General features: G+C 38.4%; 1 non-coding gene across 1 annotated transcript; it reads right to left on the bottom strand.

Annotated features, from left to right (window-relative positions):
• Positions 1–19,768: 19,768 nt before the first annotated feature.
• Positions 19,769–19,873, bottom strand: LOC123947769. Its single transcript, XR_006819811.1, has one exon. It is a non-coding gene; the product is annotated as a U6 spliceosomal RNA (small nuclear RNA).
• Positions 19,874–20,424: the final 551 nt, after the last annotated feature.

Here is a 20,424-nt window from a genome sequence, read left to right on the forward strand (position 1 = left end):
GTGGATTTGGTTGTTTGCTTCTTCCCTACTTTCTTCTATCTAGACTCACAGGGCCTCCATGTAACATTTGGGAAGAACAGGAAGCATACCAATTTCTAACAAAACCCACTCAACTCCTACAAAGGCTGGCAAGCATAGCCAACCTTCTGGAAGTAAAAGAAAACTGAAAAATCATGAAACCTAAAAAATTTTGGAGTATAATTAAAGGGAAGCACTTAGAAAAATTACACTTATCCACTGATTCAACAGGTATGCTTTTGGGGACACTTATCATGCTGAAGGCACTGTATTAGGTTAAAAGGAGAAAACAAAACAACCCTGACACTTCCTTCTTTTGTGAAAGAAATTGGTTGCCTCAGATACTGATTTACTGCCAGAATCAAATAAACTTTAGAAAATGACTAATCCATGTACCAGCAAGATTCAAGGGACCAGTGAGTTGACAGTACAGTTAAGAGGGATAAATCAAAGATTAACAATTAGTTAGAAATGAAAACATAATCACTAAGTTAAATACACAACAGAGGCCATTAAAAACAGAAAGTCAGATCAGTAAACTCTAAGATTACTTGGAGAAATTTAGCTAGAACTCCCAAGGAAGCCCTAAAAATTTTAACTATGAGAGAAAATAGAAAAAAGAGAAAAAAGAAAGAAAGAGATGCTTCAATCTATGATCAATAGGGAAGGAAGGAATGGAAAAAAGAAGGAAAGAAAGAATCAAAGCAAATAATAAAGGGACAATTTGCTGAAGAAAGACCTTACTTCTTTGTGAAATTGACAAGCTATTTACAATATTTATATGAAAATTCTAAGGACCTAAAACAGCCCTCTGCCCTTCCACCTGCTTGTGCGCCCTCTCTCTCTCTCAAATAAATAAAATATTTTTAAAAAATATATAAAATAAAATAAAATCATACTTAGTATAATTTTCAAATTATATAAATAAAGAAGATGGCCCCAAATGGAATAAAATCAAGTTGCATAGTTTTCTTTCAATAGCATTTAATCATAGAGTACTATATACTGCAGTATTCTTTTTTTTCCCTAAAGATTTAATTATTTGAAAGAGAGAGTGTGCACACACATGGAGGAGGGGCAGAGGGAGAGAGTGAGAGAGAATCTCAAGCCAACTCTTGCTGAGCACAGAGCCCAAAATGGGTCTCCACCCCACCATCCTGAGATCATGAACAGAGCTGAAATCAAGTGTCTGACACTTTCCCAACTGAACAACCCAGGTGTCCCAACACAGTTTCCTTAGTTTGTTTTTGAAATTTATTTATTTATTTGAGGGGGGAGGAGCAGAGGGAGAGGAACAGAAAATACCAAGCAGACTCTGCACCAAATGCAGAGCCTGCCACCAGGTTCAATCCTGAGATCGCAACTGGAGCGGAAACCAAGAGTCAGACACTCAGCTGTGCCACCCAGGCACCCCAAACACAGTTCTTTTCAATAGCACTTAATCATAGAACACTATGTAATAACATCTTTACCATTATAAATTAAAAGGTAATGGTGCCAGAATTCAATATCTGGCAAAGTTATTAATGTGTGAAGCCAACAAAAAAGATAACTTCATATGTGGAAAGACTCAGAAAATATAGCAGCCAATCAAATATCTTTCCAGAAAAAAAATCTACTTTAAGTGAATGCAAAACAATGGCACAGGAATGGGAGGTTAAGGATTAACTATGAGAAAATTATTATAAGAATAAATTAGCTAGTATTAAAATTAGAGTGTTATACCTAAATACCAGTATTTGTATTAGATAGACACACAAATCTGATCACCAAACACAAGGTTTTAAAGTAATAGGGATAAGTTAATAAGTAATAAGTAATAGGGATAATTCAAAAGGAAGGAAAGAAAACAAGAGTTTAGGTTTATAACACCAATTTAAATTGACAATGGTTGGGAAGAAAGACATAAAAGCAGCAATCCCTGTATTTCCAGGCAAATTGCTTACAGTGTTAAGGTGAGCAACAGTTGTACTAAAGTCTGTATGTCTTCTAAATGACAGACTGATTCCAAATCATTGTAGAAAATAAGTTAAAACAGATCATACAAGCAAAAAAAGTTTTTTAAAGGCAAGAAACACAGACACATGTAGAGGAGATATGTCAAAGAAGGTAAATAACTCACAGTCCTTTACTGAAAGAAGTTCTATGAAGGACTGCACAGCTGGTACTTAAAAGAAATGTTAGAGGCAGCTCTTATTGCAGAGGAGAAACAAAAAGACATACTAATTTCCTATTTAGCACTTCCATGTAATGTAAACCAGCTTCGTCCACTGTAAAGTATAGCTGTTCATGGCTCTCATAAGGCTGGCCCTTGAGAATGTTGTGAATTTGACAATTTCAATGTCAATCTCAATATCAGTATCTTTTTCCTGCCTTTACTCCTCCCAAACACTCAACTTGTATCTCATGCCCAGAGGACCTTGCCTTCTCTTGGTTGTAGATTATGGTATAGAGGAAAGAGAATGGGTTTTGGGATTCAGAGTAACCAGAATGTCGGTCCAGTCTCCATCATTTTCTAACTTATCTTAACATGTATGCAATTCTTTCTAAGTCCAATTTTCTCCTTCATAAAATTAAGGTAATATACCCCTCCAAAAGGTTTTGTGAGAACTGAATGAGAGCTATCTCAGTATCATTTCTCAAAGTGGTGGTTAATGAGAAAAATGTATTAAGTGTGGACACTGGTCCACTGGGAAGATGACAGAATAGGAGAACACTAAGTTTGCCCCAGCCTATGGATACAACAAGGTAACAATCACATGAGCAAAAAAACTTAGCGGGGAGCCTGCTTCTTTTCTGCCTGCTGCTCCCCCGGCTTGTGCGTGTTCTATCTCTCTCTCACTGGCAAATAAACTAATAAAATCTTGGGGGCAAGAAAAAAAAAAAAAAAGACTGGCAGAACAAACTCCACAACTAAAGGTAGAGAAGAGGCCACATTAAAGAAGGTAGGAAAGGTGAATATGCTGAGTTGGAAAAGGACTGTAGCTGCCTGTGGTGGGAAGGGAACCAGTGGTGCAGAAGGGTGAAAAACAAGACTTTCACACCAAGGAGCCCACAAACCAGGGAGGATGAATCCCCGTAATATTTGTCTTTGAAAGGAGGGGCTGAATTTCATGAGTTCTTACAACCAGCAGGACATAAAGCCTGGAATTTTAAAAATCAGTGGGTTCAGCTCTGGTAGAGCCTGGAGGGCAATAAGAAGCAGAATTTCCAAACTTAAAGAGAAAGCATGACAAACAGCCCTTGCAGATAGAGCACAGAGCCAGCAGTTTCAAAAACATGGGGTGGGGGTGGGGTGCAGATGGTAGGAAAAATGATTTGCTTATCTCAGAGCATAGCCAGGAGAGACAGGAATCATGGGGAGACTCCTCCAGGAGCAAAGCAGCCTAGCAGGCTCCATTTTCCTCACCAGCCCCCACCATAAACAATGGCCACCTGCAGGAACTAGCACTGACACTTGCTGCTTAACTTGCTTATATAAATCACCCCCCTCCATACCCCCTTAACCGGATCCGTCCTTACCACTCACACTCACCTTAGTCCCCACACTGCGGGGCCCCTCCCCCGGAAGACCAGCACAAAACTTGCCAATACCACACCTGCCAACCCATTCATTTTGCAGGACCTCAGTTCCCGTGGCAGAGGGTAAGTCTCACTTCATAAGCAGGTCACTGCCGACTTTGTTAAAACACACCCCGCCCCTGGGGCACCTGGGTGGCTCAGTGGGTTAAAGCTTCTGCCTTCGGCTCAGGTCATGATCCCAGAGTCCTGGAATCGAGCCCCACATCGGGCTCTCTGCTCCGCCGGGAGCCTGCTTCCTCCTCTCTCTCTCTGCCTACTTGTGATCTCTGTCTGTCAAATAAATTAATAAAATCTTTAAAAAAAAAAAAAACCACACCCCACCCCTTCTGGGGACCAAATACTTCCTACACTAGGCAGAGAGAGTCTCTGAAGGAAAAAAGAAGTCAGGAAAAAGAGGTCAGGACTCAACAGCAAAGCACATGCAATACACGTAGGAGATACTTCCAGAATTCCAGGCCCAGGAGAAGAGGGGACATTGCACTGCAGGGCACTACAGGACCTCTTGTTCATAAGGCTACTTTCATTAAGAGCAAGAGAAGTAGCTGACTTTCCTAACACGGAGAAATAGACACAGAGAGGCTAAAGGAGAAGACAGAGAAATATGTCCCAAATGAAAGAATGGGACCAAAACACAGCAAGAGACCTAAGTGAAATGGATATAAGTAATATGCCTGATAGAGAATTTAAAGTAATGATCATAAAGACACTCACTGGATTTGGGAAAAGTAGGAGTAGAAGTTGAGATCCATAGTAATTTGCCGGGCAAAATCGGAATTAGTTCATTAAATTACAGACCTTAGAAGTTTTCTTGCTAAGGCTTCCTAAGTATATTCTCCTGCCCTTAAGGTATTATTAATAACTTCATTATCTTCTCTGGGAATGAGTTCCTTCCCAAAAGCATCTAAACTCATGCAGTGGAAGCAAGGGTTCCAAATAAAGGCTTACTTAACCTGTACTTTTCCCTCCTGTTTAGTAATGAAGCTTCAGAAATTCCTTGTAACTGTAGAGAAACACATAAGATATCCTCTCAATAAGGAGAAAAAAAATAAGTTTTTGTGTGATTTCTAACGTCTATACTTTTTCTGATAGTTAGAGAAAAGAAACAGGATGAGCACTGATTATGAGTAAGGCTTGATCAGGAGTGGCATGGTGACAGCCAGGGAGGAAGACAGGAAAAAGCATAACAGTTTTTTTTTTTTTTTAAAGATTTTTTTTTATTTATTTATTTGACAGAGAGAGAGATCACAAGTAGGCAGAGAGGCAGGCAGAGAGAGAGGAGGAAGCAGGCTCCCTGCGGAGCAGAGAACCCGATGCGGGGCTCAATCCCAGGACCCTGAGATCATGACCTGAGCCGAAGGCAGCGGCTTAATCCACTGAGCCACCCAGGCGCCCCGGAAGACAGGAAAAAGCAAAGAGGGTGGTGCTCTGGGTCTGAGAGGCAAAAGATGATCTGAGCCCAGTCTGGGATCACTCTAGGGTGGGGGAGACATCCAGGCCATGAACAATGGGAAGGACTGCCATGAACAAGGTACTGCTGCAGTGACCCCAGCTGAGGCCAGACCAGAGGGCCCATCCCTGCATTCTAGTTTAGAAAAAGCACCTGCCTCTCACAGTGATTCTCCGGTCACTGCTTCTAGCACACCCCATAATCACCATTTGGCCCTAGAGAATATGTGGGTCCACGGCTACACTCCTGGACAGCTAGTGGAAGAAGGGAGACACACATCAGAGCTACTGCTTCTCCTGCCAGATGGTAAGACTGTCCAGGACCTTAGGGCCAGACTCAGGACACTGGTGTACTCTAAACCAAGGGCAGAGAGAAATGAAAACCATGACTATACTCTTATAAGTGGACACTGGAGAGTACTCTTCCTCCTCCCCATCCCCTTATGCCCACTAAAGTTCTCTAAGTGATTCAGGGCAACCCTGAATTCTCTGATGAATACAGCTTACACTCAATCTGGTCTCCCTACCTCATATTCAATCCTTCTTCCAGTTGACAGGATTTAAAATACTTGATGCTCCCTATCATGCTCCCTCTGTCTTCTTTCCTCTGGGCTACGTTTCCCTTGATCCTTCAATTAAATAATAAGTATGCCTGAATGGAGCCATTTGAAGAAAATTCCCAACAGCCTCATTGAAGCAGGGAACCCCATCTGTAACCATCAGTGTAAACATTAAATAGGGAAATCCCTTTGATACTGTCTACAAGACAGCCATCAACACAGTGGGCTCTCTTAAACAAAGTCATCAGCATTGGAGTGATGAGGATTACACAAATTAAAAAGCGGCACCCAAGTGAAGAAAAAAGTTTGTTTGTTTTGTAAGTAAACTGTCTGGAATTGTTCACAGTGATATGCTAGACACTGGTCTCAGTGTCCAGGAAATTGTAAGCTCTTTGAGGCCAGAGCCAGGATTTCCTATTACTTCGCAGTCACTTTTTCACTTTCCTTTCCTTCCAACTTTCCAATTTCTTCTTACTTTCCTACCTTGCTCAGACATGGACACACAGTTGCACTTGGTATATTCTTAACAAGATGTTTGTGGATTGACTCTATGATTGGTCTTTATTCCATCATCTTTAAAACCCAAAGGATAGACGTGTCTACCAAAGCCTGCACTGGGGTATACAGTTTGTACTAGGAAACTTGACACGCTGAATGGTGGAACTCCGACAGGGAATAAATTCATTTCTCTGCATAACAAACCAATTCTCTGACTTCCACACAGCCCTCATGATACTACACCACTTACTTGATGGACACTGGGACTACAGACCTGAAAATGTGAAGGAACTTTAAATGAAAAGTGTCTTTGAATCCTGCTTTCCAAAAAGATCTATATGATCAATGAGATAACACTTGTAGAGAAATCTGACAAGAGCAACTAAGGAAGAAACAATTAGAATAAATTCAAATGTAGTTACTGATCATAAAACTAATTTAACCATTAGCATCATTATTTATTGAAGAGATATTTATCTAATACCTGCTGTGTGCCACAGTACTAGCCTGAAACCCTGAATAAGATTACTCAACTATTGCTAATTATTGCTAATTATAATTAGACTATTGGTACAATAATTCTACATTAGAAAAATAAACTCAAAATCTCAGTTACAACAGCAAATATGTATTTTTCTTGCTTACAGCTCTACATATTACCAAGGGTTCAGTTTGGTTTGAATCTAGGTTGTGTTGCGTTCTGGTTCGCACCATGAGATTTCTTTCTGAGACCAGAAGCTACTCATAGTACAATCTTCACACGGAGGACTGTAAGAGGGGCAAGCTGAAACATATCACGTTTCTCAAGACTACTTTCTGTTGGCCAAAGAAAGGCATATAGCCAAATACAATATCAGAGCAATAAGGAAATAAAATCTGCCTACTCTAGAGGGAAGAACTAAAAGCTCACATGGTAAAAAGACATGGCTATGTAATTCCTTTGCAAGGAGTAAGGGAAGAATTAGGAAAAAATAATCCAACCTACTATAAAGGTATGACTTATGTTCACGAGTTCAAGTGAGAGGAAAAAAAATAAATAAACCAAAAATTTAGTAGGAATTCATTAAACAGAGTTACATATACTGAATATATTTTAAGGTCATATTTGCTGCTATTGGAAGAACAAGGAGCAAGAATGAAAGCAGACCAGTTAGAAAGCTGTAACAATTGTCTAAAAGAGATGGTGCCCTGGGCTGTGGTATTGACAGAGACGACCAAGAGCAATAGATAGAGTTAAGGTATATTTTGGCAGACGTGGTCACTATTAGATACTGTAGGTGGGGAAGAAGCATGTTTGAAGAATGTCACTTCAGTTTCTGATTTGAATAATAAGGGAAATGGTGATAAAATGGGGAAACGTGAAGGGAAAAGTGTCACAGACTTTGTGACTAATTCCCCAATTCATTCCTTCAAATTGATTATTCTAAGCCAGTTGTCCTAAACAGGACAAGCTCCTCCTGTTGTGGGCTCTCAGGAAATGTCAGGTGGGGAACTTTCGGGTTTTCCTAGTGACTGAAAAGTATTTCTCATTCAAGGTCTTATAATGGGAGAACATCCTGAAATGCATGGGACGGTTTCACAAAACAAAGTTTTGAAATACCCTCCCTGGTCTTCCCTGAAGCACCAATAAACCTCTGTTGAGAAATCCTGGCCTATGACTATTATGATAGTCCCATTCTGATCACCAGTGATTGGGTCAGGAACAGATGCCTGACGCTGCCCTGACAAATAGGACAAATATCCAAGAGAATTTCCATGAAAGATTTCCCCAGTCATAAGACAGAGAAATAAAAACAATCAGTCCCCTTTCCCCCAAACACTGTTTGGATGTGATGCCTGGAATGTCTGCAGCAGACATGACAGAGGCCAATTGGAGGACAGCCAAGGAGGATGAAAGAACAAAATAAGGGAGAAAAAAGGGAACCTCCCAATATCACTGAGCGGCTGAATCAAACAATCCCGATTCCTCCCTCATCCCCAAACTGGATACTGGGTAATATATCCCCTTATAGTTTAAGTCAGCTTGAAATGATTTTTTTATTACTTGAGTAAGAATGCATCGTAAATAACAGAAGGAGGAAATAGGTTAGGAGACCACAAAAATACCAGTCCCATTTTGGGTAAGAGCTAGATATTTGAGTCTAGACCACTCAATATGTGGCTTTGGAGTATATAAGCAAGACTGGACCTACTCTGGGAATCTATATTGGGAGCCTGGAAGTAATGACTATATATATTGCGGTAAGTGCAGTGAATAAGACCTTCACAGTCTGCAACATGGAAGATAGCATACTAAAATCACTGAGCTCTTTGATGAATTATTCTGGCCTTTTCTGAGCGTGTAGGTGATACAACTCCTCATCTCAAAGTCATGAAACATATACTTATTTATGATATCTCCTGGTTGTTTCATGGATTTTCCATCCCTTCTCCCTAACTAAATTATAATCCCCTGGAATTATTTCTTGCATATCTACCATAGCATAAATGCTATGGTATTATAGCAAATAAAATGCAAAGCACTCAAGCAGGTACTAACGTGTGTTCACTGAATTATAATTATTCAAAAACACATTTCATTTTTGTAATTGTTGATTAAAGAACAATTTTGTGGACTATATGTCTTAACCCAAAGCCCACAAACTGGAAACCCACAGATATGTATTTGGGTGGCATAATGTTTCAAAAATCTTTAAATATGTGGTTGCCAATATTTAAAAATTGGGGGATTTCACACTAAAACCTGGACTTCTAGCTTCACTTGAAGATATTACTGCACTGGTCCTTTTTCCCACCTATCGACAACAAGCTAGAACTGAGAAGAGGGCATTACCCTCTATTCTCCAGGCTCCAGTAGCCAGCTTCACTGGCATTTTGAGTGAGTGCCCCTTAATCTCTTTGGAATTCTCTACAATCAGTGGGTGAGGCAAGTGACCTGATGTCAACATTATGTGATCCCGAAGTCTTGTCATTTACAATGATACTGCAAATTAGTGAAATTGCAGATTGTTTTTCCTTTCCTGTCCACCCCTCCTCAGTATTTACACATCATAATGGCTGACCCACATTTTAGTTGATGTGTACTGTCTGGTGGAAAAAGAATAGTCAAAGTTGGGGTGCCTGGGTGGCTCAGTGGGTTAAAGCCTCTGCCTTTGGCTCAGGTCATGATCCCAGGGTCCTGGGATGGAGCTCCACGTCAGGCTCTCTGCTCAGCAGGGAGCCTGCTTCCTCCTCTCTCTCTGCCTGCCTCTCTGCCTGCCTCTCTTCCTACTTGTGATCTCTGTCTGTCAAATAAATAAAGTCTTAAAAAAAAAAAAAGAATAGTCAAAGTTGTTCTATTCAGCCTCCCTGTGGTCGGTAAACGATAAACCTACAATTTTCCCTGTTTGCCAAAAAAGAGCATCTTCCATTAGTAAGGTGAAAAAACTAAGAAATTGGGCAAATGATGGTGCTCTCTGGTGAAATGACCTAACCAGCAAGAAGAACACTGGCTCATCTTTCATCTTAATACTAAAGAAAAGGCTTATAGGTTTACAAATTTTTTCACTTGTTTGGTGACCCATTCCAAACAAGTATTTACATTTTAAGATAATAGAGGCATCTGGGTGGCTCAGTTGGTTACGCATCTGCCTTCAACTCAGGTCATAATCCCAGGGTCCTGGGATTGAGCCCCGCATCACCACCACCGTCATCACCACCATCATCATCCTCATGATCATCCTCATGATCATCATCATCATCGGGCTCCCTGCTCAGCAAGGAGCCTGCTTCTCCCTCTCCCCCTACTTGTACCCTCTCTCTCTCTCACTGTCAAATTAAAAAAAAAATTTTTAAAGTTACCAGATAATAATAGATACTTCTGTGTAGCATGAATTTCACCTATGATCTCTTATTTTCTTTTTCAGTGAAAGAGTACTACCTGCTCTTGACCCCAACTAGTGGCTGTGAGCATACATTTTCAGCTCTTGTGGCATCCTGCTGTTCTATTGACTCTGTTGCACTAACAGACCTCCCTCATTTAATCCATTTGAAAGACAAACAAAGAGGCTAGGCATCAGAATTTCAGCTCATCTAAGGTTTACTAAAATAAATGGAGCCACCATCGTCAATAGCTTATTAAGCAACAAATGTAAATTTTATACAGGGTTACATAGAGCTACCCTCTTCTAAACTGTAGAAAACATGTATCTGAAATACTCTTCTGCAAACACTGTGTTTAAAGGCTTTGTATTGATACCTACTTGATAATGTTAATGTAAAAAAGCAAGACTTGATGTCTCCAACTACAGAGAAAATAGGAAGCGGACTCTCCTGAGAGCAGTGAATTTGGCAAATACCCTTTATGTTATGAAACCAAGGCAAGATATGTAGTACAGCAGAAATGTAAATCAGTTGCTCAGACGGTCATGGAAACACTGTAACTGTAATGGTTAGCATATAAGGATGAAAAATGAGATCACCACACCATTTGTCTTCAAAAATTTTTCTCTCTTGAACACATAATATTCTAATGCCTTTATTGCTGAAATATAATGCACGCCTTTTTATCCTCACTCAACAGTGTTTAAAGAGCGTATGCAATTAGAGACAGACAGGCAACCATAAGTGGTAATGGGGAGAATGATCTTTTATACATTTAAAGTGTCAAATAAAAAGATGACTTCAGTTTTAAGATTATGTTGATTGGGAAGTCTTTCTCGGCTATCAAGGCACATATTTAAAATAGTAGGTTACATTTAAAAGTTTTCAAATGTGATTATGCTGAGGAACAATTATACAAAACAAGTCTCAACTTCCATATATAGGGAAAGATACCTTTTGCTAAGATATTTGGAAAAGATGCTTTAGGTTTTGCCTTGCAGTGCAGCTAGTGCATACGTGTGATTCATGAGTAAACAGTAGCCTGAATAAGGCTTCGCTATTATATATGCCACTTATGCTCACCCCTGAAGAGACACCAGAATTTTCATAAAACCTGAACCAATGTAATAAGAAATCAACACTGGCCAAAAGTCTGCTTGTCATTTTTTCAGAAGTAGCTAGCTTCAGGATGCTTACTTTTTCTACATTTTGATGAATTCTATTCACAATCATATTTTCTACTACTTTGGGCCAAAGTTCCAGTATTGTCTTTAATCTTTAAAAGAGAATTTGAATTCCATTATTCCAAATTGATTATTTTCATCTCTTCCACACTTACTAGAAGAAGAGGTTCCAACCAGAACATAAATAAAGCATATATTATTATATATCACCGATGTAATCTAGAATCTAGGAATCAAGTCCATTATTATACTTTTTTTCTGGAACAAATTACCATATGGCATGTATAAGCTATATGTGTCAAAATTTAAAAATTGTCCTATGAATTCTTTGGTTAAGAAATTTCTAAATGTGAAATTAGATGATTTAATAATATCAAATGTAGACAAGAGATCACTTAAAACTTCTTAGGGAGTAAGTTAAGAAGTAGGGTTATATAATTTTAAGAAGACAGCAAAGAAGCCCACAAGTGTTTGGTTCTTTGATTGGATAAAAAAATATGATAACAGTCAAATACTTAACAGCTTTCAAACTTATTTAAAAAATAAAATGGGGTGGAACATTGAAACTGAGAGAATTCCTTGTGTTGGCTTCTTAATACTTTTATTTCTTCATTCATTCATTGAGTCAATATTTATGGAATCCTTACTACAGCTAGCACCTGACAGAAGTTTCAAAAAACTAAGCAAATAGCATTTTCTCAAATTATTGCATATATGTAATTATATATAACTATATATCTATAAAGCACTATTCTTGTATTCCTTATATTCCTATGTCTATTCATAAAAATATAAAACATATATTGATCTAATTAGCCAGCTGGGGAAGTAAGCATGAATAGAGTCTGGTACTGTACTTCCCCTACCTAGGAGAAAAAGCTTTGGAGCTGCAGTCTCCCCAGGGGAGACGCTGTCACATATGCCTTTCTGGGAGGGATTAAGAAAGCCAGAGCAGCTGGGGCCCGTTTTCAAATATAAAACTGACATGAAAGGCTTTACATGAATGACTAAAACTCTAAGTTGAGATAAGCTGGAAGAGCCCAAGAAAGGGATGCATTAGTCTTGGTGTTAAACCAAAGAAAACTGATTAGATCACAAAATGGACAGGTTTAACTTATGATCCTATAAGCCTGGGCAAATGAAAAACAAAGATCTGCACCCTTATTTATCAGTCCTCTAGCATACCGTACTCAGAAGATGGTAATAATTAAAGGTCATATAAGAAATGTCACAGGCTGAACTAAAATAATTAAGACTACAATTTGTTGACATCTTTCACTTTTCAAATTTTTGGATAATTTTCTGTACATGCCATTCCTGAAACGTAAAAGATCAGTAGCTTTTTTGCAAATACACAGTAGTATTTGCCATTTTTTGTTTCTTTGTCGTCTCCTACTGGGAGTGCCCCTTCATTGGTTAAGTGGTACTTTTTCTTGAAGATTTTCATAAACAAGAGCAGTTTAATATCAACTTACAACAGGATCTTATGTTGTATTCTTAGATATCAAAGTGTATTCGTCCATAGTTTAAATCTGGGTTATAGTCAAATAAGATTATAAGAGTCCTGGGAGTTTAGAGTAGGATCAAATTAAACTGAAAACAAAGAGCTAATCCTATTTTATTTCCCATCTCTCTATAAAGAATATCAAATGATGATAGTGATGATTAAGTTTCTAGACATAGGGAAACAGCACTATGCAATCATGCTTTGATGTTTATGAAGTGTCAGTTTCTAAAATAAATATAGAAACCTACCAGTTAACACTAGCGCTTGCTACCATTACATTGCAGAAGTGTATAGAAATAGTAAAAATAAAGAAAAACAGTATATTGCTTAATAGTTGACAACCAGAAACATTTGCTTCTTTAGTTTTAGCTGATTCTAGTCAAATACAGTCTTCTACTGGGCCTGGCTCCAGATTTCACATAGTAGGAAGACCATAGCACTACAGATATCATTTCAATATCACAACTTCCGGATTCTGAATTAAAGGCATTGCTAGATTCCACACATTTCATTTATTTAGAAAAATTAATGTCACATTGTTGTTCTTTGATGGTAGTAACATACAATTCTCATATTCTCTAAATTTTTCTTTGTCTAAAAAACCAAAGAAACATTCTCATTCATGATGGAAGTAGAATTACTCATGTTAGTGTTTCTAGAAAGCCTACTCTCTTGCCCTTTCTTCTACAGGTTCCAATAAATTTGAAAAACAGATAAAGCAGACTAAACAGGGATCAAAATAAACTATGAAATGCGTGTGGAACTCTGGTATTGGCTGCATTAGAGCAATAGTAAAGATCCCTAATAGTGGTCCCACTCTTTCCCAAAATTTAGACCTTGGGTCCTATCTCAGAGAAGACTAAATCTATAAAACTCTCTTACCCAAACATTAGCATGGATCATCATGGACTCTAACATCCCCTGTGGAATGCCAGAGAGAAGATGTGCACAGTTACTTCACCCACTGAATACTATGAGCCAATGAATGACTTCCTGCCCCACCCAACATGTCATTCTCCTTCCCATGGAAAGAAATCATTATGGTGTACAGAGAAAATCAGCATATTTTCCTTTCAACACTGTCTTCCTTTCAGGGTTTAGGGTACAGTCCCTCTCAAGAAAATCAAAGAAGAAATGACTAAGTAGTCCCCCAGAAACTAATTTTATGGAAATATATTATTATGTTTTCATATTATTCATGTTCTCTTAAAAAAAAAAAACTCTGTTGTTTTGCCATAATACTTTCCAAAATTAATAGATTACACAAGATCATTTGGCCAGTTTCTCTCTTCTCCAGTGAAAGTCACCAACAGTTAGGATGATAAAATCAGCCATCTGTTCTATTGACTTGATAGAAAGTCATCAAAGATGTACAGATTTAATCAATTATATCACCTCACATGTGCTTTTGAGTATTTGTCTAATGGCAGCTGAGGTGATCCTGAGAGACACTGCTCCATGTGGTCATGTTGGAGGAAGCTCTCTTACAAGGTTATTTCATGCATACATTCACCTACCACATGACAGGTGGTGTTCAAAACAATGGAGCAACAGGCAAGGCTCTATTCTCATAGACTTTCATTTTGGAAGGTGCTTATAGTCAATAAGCAAAAGAAATTCTTAAGTGAGACAGTTTTATGAAGTGATAGGTATAATGGAAGATACTGAACCTTGATGTAATAGTTACTAGAGATCACCAGCTAGAGATAGGAGATGGGGAGGATGTGGATTTAGTGGTCAAGAAAAGTTCTCTGAGGAGAAGCTATGTGCTCTGAGACCAAAATCAAAAGGAGCCATATAGACCTGAAAGGGAGTATGTTAAATGTCATAAGACACAAAGTTTTGGGGTGCCTGGGTGGTTCAGTTAAATGTCTGATTTTTTATTTCAGCTCAGGTCTTGATCTCAGGGTCATGAGTTCAAGTCCCACACTGAGCTCCACACTGGGCATGGAGTTTACATTATTTAAAAAAAAAAAAAAAAGACAGCATCAAAAAACAAAACAAAACAAAATAAAAAAAGAGAAGCTACTGTTTCAGCTTTTATAGGATCCAACCTATTTCATTCCAAGAAAATTACTTCATACAATGTTACCATACAGTTCAACAGCTTACTCCTTTGTAAATAACACATGGGAAGCCAGTGGGAAATGGCATATAACTAATGATGCATCCTGTGGTGCAGATCCATGATAAGGGATGAATGAATGAATGTATAATCACTGCCTCCTAAATGCGAGGCACTGATAATGGTTCTTTTATATTCTGCTCACTTTGAATAAATACATCTTTCTTCATGTAGTAAATTTGTATTAAGTTCCTCTACGTGCCAGGCACTGTATTCAGCATTCGATTCAAAAATGAACCTGACACAGTACTCCCTACAGTGTGCTTATGCTCAATGGAGGGCAGTTGACAACTGAACAAACAATTGTGATTTGGCCCTCATTAAATGAGTAAAACTGAGGTACTAGAGTGCACATGAAGTTGATTTTAGGCTACCTGATTTTTAGGAAAGGGGTCACGAAAAGCTTCCTAAGATGAAGGAATATTTAAACAAGATGTTGCGGATGTGGAAGGAATAGCCAGGCCATGTGGCTGAATGTAGTCTAGAGAAGAAAAAGAATTATAAGTTCTTCTCCAAGTCTGGAGCCATTGAAGGAAACTGTCAAGAGATAAGACTGCAGAATCAGCAGAGGCAAATCACATAGAATCCTGTCTGCTGAGCTAAGAAATGTGGAGTTTATGTGGCAGCAACCAGGAACCACTAAGGAGCTTTAAGTAGAGAAATGACATGACAGATTTGTGAGTTTTTAAAAAATCTAGCTTCGATGTGGAGATTCTAAGGTGGGGAGAGGAAAAAGCCAGTTGAACACAAAGTGAACATAATCCATTTGAGCAGTTTTGCTATGAAAAGTTGAACACCCCCAGTGAGCTGGATTTCCAGCCAAATCTCACCGTGCACTGCTTTAAATGAGCTTAAACCTTACTTACAAACTTCACTCACATTTTTAATACTCAGGTGGTGAATTTAATCACATAAGGTCGCACTGTATTACTTCATGTATTTTGAAATGTGAGTTTTTCATTGAGTCAGCATGGCTATATCACTTAGCTCAGGAAAACATGTCAATCCTATGCCCCTCAAAACTGCCATTAAGACACATGACATCAAATTTTTCTAGGTGATGTGAAATTAAATCACGACTCTTTGCAACGTATTCTAATCAGCTCCTCCATTAACTATTTTCAAATGGTAATTGACTCGGCTCCAAATGAACAGTTACATACTCAGCTTGCTCTATGAATTCTATGAATGCATAAACCATAACAAGTTTAATTATATTACTTTCAGAAGTCATTTACAGCAATTGAACAAACTAAGAAAAATTCCAAGATTCTTGTGTGACAGCACAATTAAACAATATGAACTTCAGATTCCACTTTATATTGTAAAATTTAGTTAAGATGTATTTCCTAAGAAAAGGTCTTTTTGGAATATAGATATTATTCAGGTTAAGGCTATATAACTTTAAATTATGGACCACCAAGCAAAATTATCAGATGATAATACATTATATTTTGTTACATACTATATTAAATAAATTTCTCTAACAGAGAGAAAGTCCCTCTTTTAATAGGGAGTGAGAATTCAATGTCTGCAGTAAAAAAGACTACTTGGGAAAAGATAATATTTTTACAGTAACTACCATGTGCCAGGTGCTGAGCTAGAGACTTTATGTATTTTGACCTATGTCATCTGTTTCATACTGAATATTTGATAGAAGAAGCCATCTTCCTCTAGTCAGAATTCCTCAATTTCAAGTAGTTAGGTAGTTATAAAAGAGACCAGCAGCATTTCAAGTACCCATTGCTGCATAACATACCACCCCCAAACTTTAGGAGTTTAAAATAACAAACACAATTTATCATCCTTCATGATTCTGTGGGTTGACCAGAAAGTTCTGCTCTGTGGTGATGGCTTGGGCACTGGGTTAGTTGGAAGGTTTATTGTAGCAGTCTCATTCCCATGGCAAGGAGTTGGTGTTGGCAGCTAGCTAGGCGCTCTGTTGGGAATGTTGGCCAGAGGCCTTGGTTCTTTCCTTTGGAGGCCTCTCTACATGCTTGCTTGGATTTCCTTGTAGCATAGGAATTGTGTTCCAAAAAGAAACATTCTAAAAGTGAGCATTCTAGGAGTATAAATCTGGCATGCAAACACTTTTTGTGGTAGGCAAAATAATGCCCCCCACAAAGGTAGCCAGGCACTAATCCCTGAAGCCTGTGAATATGTTATCTTCATAGCAAAAGAGACTACGGAAGTGATTAAGAGAAGATGGAAAGATTAGCCTGGATTATCTGGGAGGGATAAATAGTCACAAGACTCCTTGTAAGAGGGAGGTAGGAGTAAGACAGATTTGAAGATGTTATGCTTTGAAAATGAAGGAAGGGGCCCCAAGCCAAGGAAGGCAGGCAACTTCTAGAAGCTGGACAAGGTAAAGGAATAGATTTTCCTCTGGGGCCTCCAGAAGGAATGCAGTCCTGCTGACACTTTGATTTTAGCCCAGTGTGACTTCTGACCTTTAGAACCATAAGATAATAACTTTGTTTTAAGCCAGGAAGTTGGTGTAATTTAAAATAGCAATAGGAAATTAATACATTTGTTAAGCTTCTGCTTTGAACCCTTGTGTTAACACTCACTGGCTAAAGCCCAGAGTCACTGGAAAAAATCATGGAGACATGGTTTGTTGTAACAGTATACCACCACAGTGACAATCCAACCCAAGTACTAGTTTCTTCAAAATAGATCCTGTGATTTAGTCTTCTGTTGTTGCTGTAACAAATTAACACAAACTCAGTGACTTAAAACAACAGAAATATATGATCTCACAGTTTCTGTAGGGTATAAGCCTGACATGGGTATTATCAACGAATAATCAAAATGTTGGCAGGGCTGCACTCCTTAGTAGGAGCTCTGCAAAAGAATCTAATTCCAAGCTCCTTCATGCTGTTGGCTGAATTAAATTCTTTGGGGTTGTAAGACTGATGCCTCCATTTCTTTACAGGTTGTCAACCAGGGGCTGTCCTTCTCTAAAGGCTTCTCTCCAAGTTCACATGTGACCCTTAAATCTCAGAACAACCAACAACACACTTGGAATTCTCCTTTTCTGCTGATACATGTTTCTCCAGCTGTAGAAAGTTCTCTGGTCTCAAAGGATCACGTGATTAGATTGGCCCCACTTATGACAATCTCCCTATCTTAATAGCTATAACCTTAATTACCTGTACAAAGCTCCCTACCTTTTCCATGCAAGGTAACATAATCACAGGTTCCAGGGATTAGGGCACAGACATTTCTGAGGGTCATTATTCTGCCTATCATCATTCTCCAAAACTGAAACCTCTGTGACAAGAAGAGGTTAGAAGTACAGCATCAGTCTACTCTGTGCCTGGTCTAGGAAAAAACCCTCAAAGGAGCAATTAGCATAGGTAAACGCATCATCATTCTGCTGTTCACTAGCTCCAACAGCATTTCCAGGAGACAATTTATTTGAGATGTTACTCCTCCAAAATTAGTCACAGTTGGGTATTTCATAACCAGCTCTGCTCCATTATTAAAGGGCAAGTCTTCTGAAAAAGCAGCAAAGCTATTTTTACAATAACCCCATAAACTGCCTTCCTTGACAATGAAAAATAACCTGAAAATAAACTGATTCAAAATGACCTCATCACATCGTATAATAAACTGTGTACCCACAGCAGTGGGTACCTCTCACATCCCCCTTTACTCGCCAAAGATTTTGCACTTTTTGTTTCTGTTCCAAATCTACTAGTGGCTTTTTCATTGTCAAACGCAATGTAATTAGAGCCTCTGTGGTGTGAATTCACCACATTTTCTGTGGTGAGTTATGATTATCCTATGTTTTAAAACGTGTATCTCTTACTTCAGATGCATAGAGACTAAGATGAATAGGTAGGTAGAGACAACAACTATACTTTAAAAAAAAATCCAAATGACTTGTTGATTTATCTCAAAATACTAATTTTTAAAATATTGTATTGGACTTGGGGTGCCTGGCTGGCTCATTCTGTAAAGAATGCAACTCTCAATCTCAGGGTCATGAATTCAAGCACCACATTGGGCATGGAGCCTACTTAAAAAATAAAATAACAAACTGAGGGTTTTGGAGGGGAAGGGGGGGTTGGGTGAGCCTGGTGGTGGGTAGTAAGGAGGGCACGTATTGCATGGAGCACTGGTGTGGTGCATAAACAATGAATTTTAGAACACTGAAAAAAATTAAATTAAATTTAAAAACAAAATGCTATTTTATAAAAAATGTAATGCATTGGACAACCTTGACAGAACAAAGCCATAAGGAAGACAAAGCTTGGGAATTAAGATAAGGAATATTGAGATATCCCAAGTGAGGAAAATTTTATCCCAACATCTTTGTTAATTGTCCTTCAGGTAGGAAAAAAATCTACAAATGAGCTGGTGTAAGGAAAGGGTACATTATAGTCCCTGAAATCTTCTTACTCGTGATGCAAGCTTAAATTCTATTCCTGAAAGGAAAATTTCGTAGTGCTGCCCCTACCACCACCAATGCTAGACAAAGCCTGGGGAATAGTAGAACTGCGGGGGAAGAATGAAGTTTGGAAGCTTTAGCCTAACTTTATGCAGTGAGGTGGAAGGGAGCCTCCTTCTGGTCAATTACATAGAAGAGAATTTTGGTTTTTACCGAAAGTTCTTCGCCTATTTTACAGCTGGAATTGCAACCAGTTTCTCTTATTGAAAAAAGATTCAGCAGTGTTAATACAAGCAGAGCAAAGGAAATAATCACTCTGAACTAACTCAGGAGAAATGTGCCCAAACACACACGCACTTCTAAGTAAAGGAAGCTCCACCCTGTTTCAACAACTAAATAATCATTTTACACAATAATCAAATTGCAAAGAAAGCACAGCCTACACATTTAATATGTTCTCAAATATCAGAAGACTTGGGACAAAGCCTACAAGCTAAATAATTTGCCAGTAAATTTTTTAATGACCTTTTCTTTATTAAAATATTCATTAATTTAACACAGTCTAGATGTAGTCTTCTAACATGTTTTTTTAAAAACAAGGAATGCTTCACAAATTTGTGTCTTCCTTGTGCAAGGGCCATGCTCATCTTTAATGTATTGTTTCAATTTTAGTATATGTGCTGCCAAAGCAAACACTAGACTTTAATATTTATTATAATAAATGTACTACAGGGACATAAATCCTGATTCATATATTTTAATTTACAAATCCACCAGTTTGATTAATGGAGCCATTTTTCTCTCCAATCATGTTAAACTACATCCATAGCCAAATCCCTGAAGTAAATTATGAGATCATTCAGGAAACATCCTGCCAAGAGAGTATTTGGCACACAGTAGGCAGTCAATAAATACTGAAAATGATAAACATTTATTCTACCAAAGCATACACAGCAGTATAGATTTTTAACCGCGTGTAAACTCTTCAATTGAAATGTTAACAACAGTCCAGTCGTCCCTCATCCCACACACCTGAGAGTTGCTTTCCCTTCCATTAACTGAAATACAGTCAGGAGAGAGACATTAATTAATATTAATCAAGCCGACGAGGAAAGTAAGGCAGTGCTATTGCCCGTGTGTCCTGAGACCACAGAGTAATGATTTTAGAGTCACTGCATTCTTTGTTCCCTCCATTTATGCTGGTATTTAATTGCATGGGATAATGTAGACATAATCACTGATCAAGA

Source organism: Meles meles, chromosome 7 (assembly GCF_922984935.1).
Source record: "Meles meles chromosome 7, mMelMel3.1 paternal haplotype, whole genome shotgun sequence".
NCBI lineage: Eukaryota > Metazoa > Chordata > Mammalia > Carnivora > Mustelidae > Meles > Meles meles.